We start from the raw sequence: 11,770 nt of genomic DNA on the forward strand, positions 1-11,770 counted from the left end.
TTATGGGAAAATGGCCTCACAGGCCAAATTGGATGCCCTGGAGGTCCAAGACTGGCCCACGGGCTGGAGGTTTCCCACCCTTTATAGTATTAAAAAGGTAAAGGTGTCCCCACACTTGTAGTGCGAGTCGTTTCCAACTCTTAGGGTGACGTCTTGCAACGTTTACTAGGCAGACCATATATATGGGGTGGGATTGCCAGTTCCGTCCCCGGCCTTTCTTTACCCCCCAGCATATGCCGGGTACTCATTTTACCAACCACGGATGGATGGAAGGCTGAGTGGACCTCGACCCCTTTTACCGGAGATTCAACTTCCTCCTTCCGTTGGAATCGAACTCTGGCCATGAGCAGAGCTTTGGCTGCGTTACCGCCGCTTACCACTCTGCACCACGGAGGATCTCTTTATAGTATTACGTTGTAATAAAATTTGATAGTCTTTAAGGTGACAAGCCTTTTTTATTGTTTTGTTTTTACTGTGACAATGGAGTAGGGACTTCCAGACAAGGGAGCTGCCTGGCAGCCAATGCATTGCTGGATTCTTAGACAAAAATTCAAAGCCATGTGACTCTACATAAATGGAAATGGACTGCCCTTCAAGTCGATTCTGACTTATGGTGACCTTATGAATAGGGTTTTCATGGTAAGCGGTATTCAGAGGGGGGTTACCATTGCCTCCCTCTGAGGCTGAAAGGCAGTGACTGGCCCAACGTCACCCAGTGAGCTTCATGGCTGTGTGGGGGTTCAAACACTGGTCTCCCAGGTTGGTAGCCCAACACCTTAGCCACTACACCACATTGGCCCTCAACTCTACATATGATCCACTGAAATCAATGATCAAGATGAAGGAGGTGTGAAAATTGGTGGGAGAAATACCAATAATTTAAGATATTCAGACAATACCATACTACTAACAGAAACCAGTAATGATTTGAAAAGAATGCTGATGAAAGTTAAAGAGGAAAGCACAAAAGCAGGACTACAGCTGAACATCAAGAAATCTCAAGTAATGACAACAGAAGATTTATGTAACTTTAAAGTTGGCAATGAGGACATTGAACTTGTCAAGGATTATCAACAGGGCCAGCTCCAGGAATGCCGGGGCCCTTGGGCATCAGCTTGCCCTGGCCCCGGTGTGTGTGTGTGTGTGCGCGCATGCACGCACGCGGGCCCCTCCACCCCCCCACCTGTCTGCTGTCTTTTACCATTGCCCTTAATGAAGATGGCAGCCGCAGTTTCCCTAAGGGGATGACACCTCCGCCTCCATCTTTGTTGATGGCACTTGTGCGTGCTATGTGCGCACATCTCTGCCATCAACTAAGATGGTGGCAGGGGCTTCAGTACCTTATGGAAACTGCGGCCAACATCTTTGTTAAGGGCAATGGTAAAAGACAGCAGACAGGTAAGTGGGGGGCGTGGGGGGCGCTGATCACAGAAGGGGAGCGGAGGGGCGGCTGAGGGGCCCCCTGAAGCTCCAGGGGCTGTAGGGCCAGTGCCCCACCTGGCCGCCCTTTAGAACCGGCCCTGATTATCAATACCTTGGCACAGTCCTTAACCAAAATGGAGACAATAGTCAAGAAATCAGAAGAAGGCTAGGACTGGGGAGGGCAGCTATGAGAGAACTAGAAAAGGTCCTCAAAAGCAAAGATGTATCACTGAACAATAAAGTCAGGATCATTCAGACAATGGTACTCCCGATCTCTATGTATGGATGTGAAAGTTGTACAGTGAAAAAAGCAGATAAGAGAAAAATCAATTCATTTGGAATGTGGTGTTGGAGGAGAGGCTTGTGCATACCATGGCCTGCGAAAAAAACAAATAATTGGGTGCTAGAACAAATTAAACCAGAACTATCACTAGAAACGAAAATGATGAAACTGAGGTTATCATACTTTGGACACATAATGAGAAGACCTGATTCACTAGAAAAGACAATAATGCTGGGAAAAACAGAAGGGGGTAGAAAAAGAGGAAGACCAAACAAGAAATGGATTGATTCCATAAAGGAAGCCACAGACCTGAACTTACAAGATCTGAACAGGGTGGTTCATGACAGATACTATTGGAGATTGCTGATTCATAGGGTCACTATAAGTCATAATCGACTTGAAGGCACATAACAAAAACACATATAGGACATTTAGAGTTGAGCTCACTTAGAATTAAGGGAGTAGTCCTAAAAACTGTTAATCAGGAGTAACTTCCACTGGAATTACTTCCAAATAAACATTGATTAGTATTGCTGATAGTTTCAAAATACATTTTAAGAAGAACTGATAGGTTAAGTGGCCTTTTAAAAAAATACTCACAGGAGCCACTGCTGATTACTGCATAACTAAATACACAAACTGTGACGGAGGAGGAAACTCAGTCACAGAAAAAATATTTTTTAAGAAAGGCTCAAGACACAAACAGAGCCAAAAAAGTTTGCTCTCTTTCTCTCACCTTTCCAATCCCTTTGTCTTATCTGACCAATGTTAGACTTGCTCTGTCAATGTTGAGTACACAACCATTATGCTTCCTTCATTTCTTCAGAAGCTTGAAAAATCTGAAAACCTATACACCCAGAAGTCTGGCTTTTATCCAAGTCTCTCATTCCATTAGCAGAAGGATTTATGCTTGTGCAATGCAACTTTCACCCTCTCTCCCTCGATGCACCCCCTAAATTTGTACTGTGTTAGTCCCACTTATCGGGAGCAGATTTTGGGGGCCATATGGGGGGATGAGAGGTGGGAAGTCCCATTGCATATGCAGAAAGATGTGAATGGAACAAGGGCACTGGGTGAGTGAGTGTGTGTGTGTGTACTGCCTTCAAGTCGATTCCGATTTATGGCGACCCTATGAATAGAGTTTTCATGAGGCTGAGAGGCAGTGACTGGCCCAAGATCACCTAGTGAGCTTCATGGCTATGTGGGAATTTGAACCCTGGTCTCCCAGGTCGTAGTCCAACACCTTAACCACTACACCACACTGGTATCACCCTCTTTATATACATTAGGAATTATTTCTTTTTTAAAAATAGCTGGAGTACTCATAGGAAGCAATGGTCCATAGCCTCTGTAAATACAATGTTGTAGTTGATGATGATGGCGGCAGGGATGATGAAAGAGAGGCTTCCATCAGTGCAATGGGAAGGGGTAGGATTTCAATCAATTCCCCTTCTCTTTTGCATGGCCCTGCACCTCCTGACCAAAATATCTGGGTCAGGTGGGTGTGATTTGGGGAAAATGGCTTCACAGGCCAACTTGGAGCCCCTGGTGGGCCAAGATTGGCCTAAGGGCCAGAGGTTCCCCACTCCAGGTGTATATAATTGCAGCTACCACTGCTGTCATCAGAAGCATTCATGAGTTTGATTAACCCTTGCTATTTAGTGCATTTTCACAAGTGCTGTGCCAAAACATTTTGCTCTGTATGCATTTCTTTTTGTTTTTCACCATTCTCCAACAATTAATGAGCAAAGAAATGTTATTCAAAGATTATCAAAGAAAAGATAAACGTTTGGTGAAATTCTCATGGGTGGGATGCAGGCTTTTTGTTGCACTCAGGGTTGGCCTTAGGTGTGGGTGAACTAAGCAGTCACCTAGGATGCCGAGCTGAGGGGGGCACTTAGCTAAGCTCAGTTACTGTGTTTTTTAATGGACTGGCTGCAGTGAGTAGGGTGACAAAAAGCAAGAACCCTTTTTTCAAGGTTCTAGAGTTTTAAGATCCTCCGTGGCACAGAGTGGTAAGCGGCGGTAATGCAGCCAAAACTCTGCTCACGGCCAGAGTTCGATTCCAACGAAAGAAGGAAGTCGAATCTCTGGTAAAAGGGGTCGAGGTCCACTCAGCCTTCCATCCATCCGTGGTCGGTAAAATGAGTACCTGGCATATGCTGGGGGGTAAAGAAAGGCCGGGGACGGAACTGGCAATCCCACCCCATATATATGGTCTGCCTAGTAAACGTTGCAAGACATCACCCTAAGAGTCGGAAACGACTCGCACTACAAGTGCGGGGACACCTTTACCTTTTTTTTAGAGGTTTAAATTATGTTTCTTTTTCAATTTCCACTTTGATGTCATTTGCACTAGGTTAAAATCACTGAAACACAGCTTTGATGCAACGTTACTGAACATTTCGCACGTCAGATATAAACACTATAAGCACTATATTAATAATAATAAAATTAAGCTGCAAGCTGTAAGTCAGCTGGATACCTTTTCTATTTATAATTTTTCTTTTTTCTTTTTAAAGATAAAAATAATGGATACTCTAAAATAGTACAACAACAACAACAAACTTTATTGCATATAGCCAAAGGCCTTTGCAAAGTACAAAAAGTATAAAAATAAATACAAATAAACATCAGGCTAAAGGTAGTTCCAGTTTAGATAACCATAAAACATTATAAATCTTAATATGGCTCGCCCGTATACTCTAAAATAAAGAATGCTTACAAAAAAAATTACAAGTAAAACACGTGATAGCTGAGGAGGAAGAGTTGGAGCTCAGGAGGGAGAGCTTGCAGAAGGCACCATATTATTGTTGTTGTTGTTGTTTGTTGTTGTTGTTATTAGAATTTATTACCTGCCCTTCACCCAGAGGCCCTAGGGCAGGTTACAACAACTTAACACATAAGTAAAAATTACCTAAATAACATAACAGAAAATAAGGTGAGTCCTAAAAATATACATCTCAGGTGTTGAAGGCCAAGGTAAAGAGGTTCATCTTCAGCATTCACTGAAAGTTGTACAATGAAGTTGCCAGATGCACCTCAGTGGGGAGGGAGTTCCACAGCTTAGGGACTGCCACAGAGAATGCCATCTCCTGGGCCACCCCCTGAGCTACTGAGGGTGGCGCAAGTGCTAAAAGGGCCCCCTCTGCTGATCTCAACACCTGAGATGGTCTGTAAGGAAGGAGGCTGTCTTTCAGATATTTGGGACCTAAGTCATTTAGGTCTTCAAACACTGACATGAGCACCTTGAACTGGGCCCAGAAATGAACTGGCAACCAAAATGTAGTCTCCACACATTCAGAGAAAGATCTTCAAACTATCCTAAATGTCTTTGCAGAAGTATATGGAAAGCTTGGCCTCTTATGTAATATTAAAAAACCCCAAAGTGCTTCATCAGCAGGTGCAAACTAGACCTCAGAACTAGAACCATCAATCCAGCTTAATGGTGCGACACTGGAGAATGTCGATAACTTTTCCTATCTTGGCAGCCATCTCTCTGTAAAAGCTGATACTGACGTTTAAATTCAACATCGTCTGAGCTCTGTGAGTGCCTTCAAGGAAAGAGCAATCCCATCCAGAACAGGCTGTCCTCCCACCTCCTAGACATGAGAACTCTGGACACGTTAACACCTCTGTCTTTTCAGGATTCAGCCTCAATTTATTGGCCCAAATCCAGTCCATCACTGCCTCCAAGCACTGGTTCAACACCTCAACTGCCTCTCCTGATTCAGATGGTAGAACTGGGTGTCATCTTCATAGGGATAGCACCTCACTCTAAATCTCTTGATGATACATTCCAGTGACTTCATATAGATGTTAAATAGCATGGGGGACAAGATGGAATCCTGCAGAACACCACAGAATAATTCTCATGTGCTAAACAGTAGCCTCCCATAACTACTTTTTGGAAGTGGCTCTGGAGGTGTGAGCGGAACCACTGAAGTACTATGCCCCCAACCCCCACCTCCTTGAGATGCTCCAGAAGGATACTATGGTCAACTGTATCAAAAGCCGCTGAGAGATCAAGGAGCAGGGTTGCATTCTTCCTATCTCTCTTCTGACAGATGTCATCTACCAGGGCAACCAAGGCAGTTTCAGTGCCATGGCCAGTCCTGAAGCCAGATTGGAATGGATCCAAGTAATCAGTTTTCTCCAAGTATGCTTGAAGCTGGACCGCCATCACCTTCTCAAGCATCTTGCCCTAAAAAGGGATATTTGCCACTGGGCGATGGTTGCTTAACACAATTGGGTCCAGAGAGTTCTTCTGAAGGAGGGGATGTACCATCTCCTCCTTCAAGGCAGATGGTACCTCCCACTCTTCCAGAAAAGCATTAATCACTCCCTGGACCCACCCAGTCAGTCCTGTATGGCTAGTTCTCAGCAACCAGGATGAGCAAGGGTCAAAGGGGCAGGTAAGCAGTGTGTCCACATCCTCAGGCTGTGTGTGCTGAACATAATAAAGAATATATGCCTACAACTCCATGAGGCACACAACTCCATGAGAGCCATCCTTTGAGAGCCACCTGCAGCACATGACAGAGACTTCATTGGAATCCTAGAACTTACTGTGATTGGTTTAGACTTCAGTTAGAGCCCAGGGAAGACATAATGAGGTAACACCTCCCATGGGGCTTTTTTAGATCAGGAAGCACAGGCAGCCAGGGAGGCTGCAGAGTAGCTGAGAAATATTAATTGGAAATAAAATCATGCACATCACCGTTGGCCACCTTGCTACAACAAGGTGAGCCCCAAACCTCACACCCACCAAAATTCTAAAGAAATTTTAAAGTACCTTGAGAAGGAGGCAAAAAATGGAAGCTTCTTTCACAGAGGAAGAAAACATTTGAGAAACTGGAGGGCAGGCTTCAGCACTGCACTAATTTTCACCACTGCGCCAAGTTTCATCACAAGTAAAACCAGTAACTCATGGCAATAATAGTCCACTTCAAACATTTTGAATTTATTTTTATATTTTTTTTATTGTTTTAAGAAGTAACATAACATAGTGTTGCAGAGTAGCGAAATTAGGTATTTGAGCGTCTGAGTGAGCTTTGTGTATTTGAATCTTTGCTAAAGATTACACCTTCCTTGGAATTAGTCATTTAAGCTTTAAAATAAGAAATAACTACTTTATTCTGGAAGCACATTCTTGATAGGAAAGAGTTCTACATCTAGCTAACTAGCTAAGTTGGAGATGCAAACACTAAGCCTAGTGTTTGCCCTCATGCTTGGAGGAGAGGGAGAGACAAAGAGAATGTGTCTGTTCTCCCTCTCAAGAGAAAGAAGAAGGAAGGAGATCAGAAGATGTGGTCAACATCCTAAGCATATCAGTCTAGCAGGAAGGGAGAGTTAGCAGGAGATCAAAGGATAGGTATTAGCCTAGCAATCAGGAGGTCTCCACTCTATCTACCCTTTTAACCCCATGCAGCCTCAACCCACAAGTTCGAGTTGAACCACATATTCCAACACATAAAGTATCAACATTTATACTCCTGCCCAATAGGAGTTTGCAATACATCTCTTTAAAACTCTACATTTCATTATTTGAGCATTCTGAATTTGTATAGATAGAGGACATGGGATCACTGAGGGGCCCCTATCCCCTCCTCCACCTTGCCCTTTCCACTCAAAATTTATTTATTTATTATTTGATTTATATCCTGCCCTTCCTCCCAACAGGAGCCCAGGGCAGCAAATGTGCCTGGCTAACCATGCTTACAGTCCTCCTTGCGACTGAGGATACTGCACAATCATGGCTTCTGATCAGGCCCAGCCCTAGCACATGGCCAGGTGGAGCACTGGCCCAAGGGCCCAAGATCTCACACAGGGCCCCAGGGGGGCCCTCCCAGGATAAGCACAGGCCAGCAGCAGAGGAGGAATGAGCAGGCAGCAGTGCAGGCAAGCCCCACCAGCTCTACAGTAACAGAGTCTGTCCTTCTCAGCTGTGCCGCTGCCAGGAAAGAGAAACTCCAGGATGGTTGCTAAAGAGCTGCCTCGCCTGTCCTGAGTTTCAGGCATGGGAGGAAAGGTGGAGCTTACTGGCCTGTAGCAGCAGAAGTGAAGCAATGCTGAGGGGAGGAAGTGGCTGAAAAAGAGCCTATGTCTGTTCTAATGTCTGCTCAGAAATAAGCCCTGATGAATTCAGAAGGGCTTCCTCCAAGGTAAATGTAGTTAGAACTGCAGTTTAAGAGTGGGATATGGAGCTTGGAAGGCAGGTAAGAAGGCTTTCCTGGTTTTCTTAGGCTTCAATTCAATAATGTCTACTCAGGAGTAAGCATTGGATTGCACCCTTAATTACATAATAATAATTGCCTCCCCATCCCCTAGTTCCCCTTGCTCCAGTATGTGTGTGTGTGTGTGTGTGTGTGTGAGTGAGTGAGTGAGTGAGTGAGAGAGAGAGAGAGAGAGAGAGAGAGAGAGAGATCCCTCTCCTTTTACAGGCAAGCTTCCATTTTTCAGGTCTGTACTGGGGCTTTTGTATATGAATTACCTTCCTCTCCACCACCCCAGTTGTAGGTGGGAAGTTCCTATTCTTATTTTCATCTATATTTTGCTTTTTTTATAAGGAGCTCAAAGATGGTTCTTCCCCTCCCTATGTTATCCTCTCAACCAGTGCCAGTGCCAGGCTATTTTGCGCCCTAGGCAAGGCTAACTACTTGCACCCTCCAAAAAAATTGCTAACTTCAATTTTCAAAAATAGATGTCTTGTAGAAAAAATGAAAAGCACAAAACTTCAAACTGCTAAATTTATTTTAAATTGTAAGAATAAGTAATACAACAATCTTTGATTGTCTTTCTCAAATACAAAAGACAATGTTTTAGCACACAAATCATTTTGAATAATCTTGTGAATTGTGATGTTAAAATTTAAGTCTCTTAAAAGTTTCAATTTCAGGAACATAAAAATCTCACTTTGTGTGCCTTTTCCTTTGCAAATTTTGTCACCAATTCCTTCAGGTCAAGTGCTGATGCTTGGGCATGTTCAATTGATATAGTTGCCAAGCCAATTAGTCTCTTTTGCAACATTGTTGAGCGTATGTAAGTTTTTATAAATTTGAGCTTTGAGAAACTGCATTCACCACTTGCCACTGACACTGGAAGTGTGAGAAGGATCCTTAGAGCAACAGAAACATAAGGCACATTATCCAGGAGTATTTGTTGTAGTATGAAGAGAAGTACTCCTTGTGGCGGCATAGTCTTCGAGCTATTGCTATAAGTTCACAGCATGGATCTTCAGCATCAATATCTTTGTTTCCATTGTGCATCAATGATTTCTCCAAATTCTTGCAGGCCTTAAATACATCTTCAGTAGATTTTTTGTTGATACTGCATATATCATACAGGAAGCCAAATAGGGAATTATATTGTGTAGCTGTTGGAATCTCTCTTCAACAGATTGTATGGCCATGCCCAAGGCAGCATAGTAGAAACCTACTTTGAATTTCTGCTTTGGATCTTGCGGTGCCTCTTCTTGGGCCTCATACTCAAACTGCCGTTTCTTTCTCCTTTTTCTAAATGTTCTGTCTCAAAGTTTGGTAGTATTTCTAGCTCCTTTGCAATCTCAGTAGCATCTATCAAAACTTGTTGAAAAGCCTCATCACACCTGCAGCCCACAAGGTAATTCTTCGTCACTTGCAATTGGCTTGTAGCTGAATTTAAATCAGTTTCCTCATTTTGTAGTAGCTTGCTTGTAAGATTGACTTCAAAAAGGATGTTGTACCATGTAACAAGGGATACCACAAACTTGAACTTACAAATTGCATCAGCAAGGGCCTTAGCTTCAATTCGGGAAGTATTTCCAGATAAACCTTTTAGGCTTGTGTCATCAAAGATGTCTATTAAAACATCATATATACTACGAAGATGATATCTCAGTGGTTTCAAAGCATCGATCCGACTCTCCCATCTTGTTTCACTCAATGGCTTAACAGTTATGCCTAAGTCTGATACATGGCTAGTTAGAATTTGCCAGTGCTGAGTCGATGCAGATAAATAATTATATTTTTTTTTTAATAATTTTTATTCAAATTTTTCCAAAAACAAACAAAACAAAGTCAAAAAGACATAACAATACATCAACAAAAAAATGAAAATAAAATAGTTGACTTCCGATTTGTCGCAGATCAGCTATAAGTATATAATATACATCAAACCTGTCCCTTAATGTATACATACAGAGTCCCTTTTCTCCATAGGCTGTCTTAATTAATCGTCAAATCCCAGTATCATCATTTTATTTTGATCTTTCAACAAAAAGTCTAAGAGAGGTTTCCATTCCTTAAGAAATGTATCTGTCGATTTTTCTCTAAGTAAACATGTCAATTTATCCATTTCTACTAAGTCCATTAATTTCAATAACCATTCTTCCATTGTTGGTGTTGATTCCATTTTCCACTTTTGTGCATATAATAATCTTGCTGCCGTAATCATATATAATATTATTCTTCCATATTTCTTTTCTATTTGTTTATCCATAAAACCCAATAAGAAAAATTCTGGTTTTGACCGAATATTTATCTTTAGAATTTTTTGCATCTTCCTACCTATCTGTGCCCAAAATAATTTCGCCTTTTTACATGACCACCACATATGATAAAAAGATCCTTCTTGTTGTTTACATTTCCAACAAACATTAGAGACATTACTATACATTTTTGACAGCTTTTCTGGAGTCATGTACCAACGGTACATCATTTTATAAAAATTTTCTTTAAGATTATAACATAATGTAAATTTCAAGCCTTTTTTCCACATATTTTCCCATTGATCCATTTGTATGTTATGACCAAAATTTTTTGCCCACTTTACCATGCACTCTTTTACTTGTTCTTCCTCCATATCCATTTTCAATAAAAGTTTATACATTTTTGCAATTATGTTTTCATCATTTGTACACAAACCTATTTCAAAATCAGATTTATTTATTTCAAACCCATACATTTTCTTGTCCATTTTATATCTTTCTAACAATTGTAAATAGGCAAACCAATGAAAACTATATCCTTCCTTTATCAATTGTTCTCTCTCTTTCATTATGTATTCTCCATGTACATTTTCTAATAGTTCTTGATAAGTTAACCATTTCTCTTTTCCAGACATTTCTCTTCTATAAAAAGCTTCTTGACTTGAGACACATAATGGTATTTTCGAATAAAACCTTGGTTTGTATCTATTCCATATTTTCAACAGAGGACGTCTTATAAAATGATTATTAAAGTCTACATTTACTTTTACTTTGTCATACCATAGATATCCATGCCATCCCCACTTCAGATTGTGGCCCTCCAAATCCAATAGTCTTTTATTCCTCAATAAGATCCATTCCTTTATCCAGACTAAACAGCAGGCAGCAAAATAAAGTCTCAAATTTGGTAATCCCAGTCCTCCTCTTTCTTTAGCGTCTTGAAGTAATTTAAATTTAACTCTTGGTTTTTTTCCTTGCCATACAAATTTAGAAATATCTTTTTGCCATTGTTTAAAAGGTAAATCAGAGGATATTACAGGTATTGTTTGAAACAAAAACATCATTCTCGGTAATACATTCATTTTTATCACAGATATTCTACCCATTAATGACAGTTGTAGTTTATCCCATCTTAGCAAGTCTTTCTTAATCTCTGTCCATAATTTTTCGTAATTATTGTGAAACAACTTTGAGTTTTTATTTGTCATGATGATGCCTAGATATTTCAACTTTTTTTCTATTGTAAAATCTGTCTTGTCCATTAACTCTTTCTGTTCCCTTAAAGTTAAATTTTTCACCAACATCTTTGTTTTTTGATTGTTGATCTTAAATCCTGCTAAAGGTCCAAATTCTTTTAATTTGTCCATCAGTATATGAATTCCTTCCAAAGGGTTTTCTAGTACAATTATCAAATCATCAGCAAATGCTCTCAATTTATATTCTTCTTTTTTTATTTTTAATCCCGAAATCCTTTTATCTTGCCTTATATCTCTAAGCAACACTTCTAAAACCAAAATAAATAAAAGGGGAGATAATGGACATCCCTGTCTTGTACCCTTTTGTATTTCACATGAGTCCGTTAAGTCTCCATTAACAAT

The sequence above is a fragment of the Rhineura floridana genome, chromosome 2 (genome assembly GCF_030035675.1).
Source record: "Rhineura floridana isolate rRhiFlo1 chromosome 2, rRhiFlo1.hap2, whole genome shotgun sequence".
In the NCBI taxonomy this organism is placed as follows: Eukaryota; Metazoa; Chordata; class Lepidosauria; order Squamata; family Rhineuridae; genus Rhineura; species Rhineura floridana.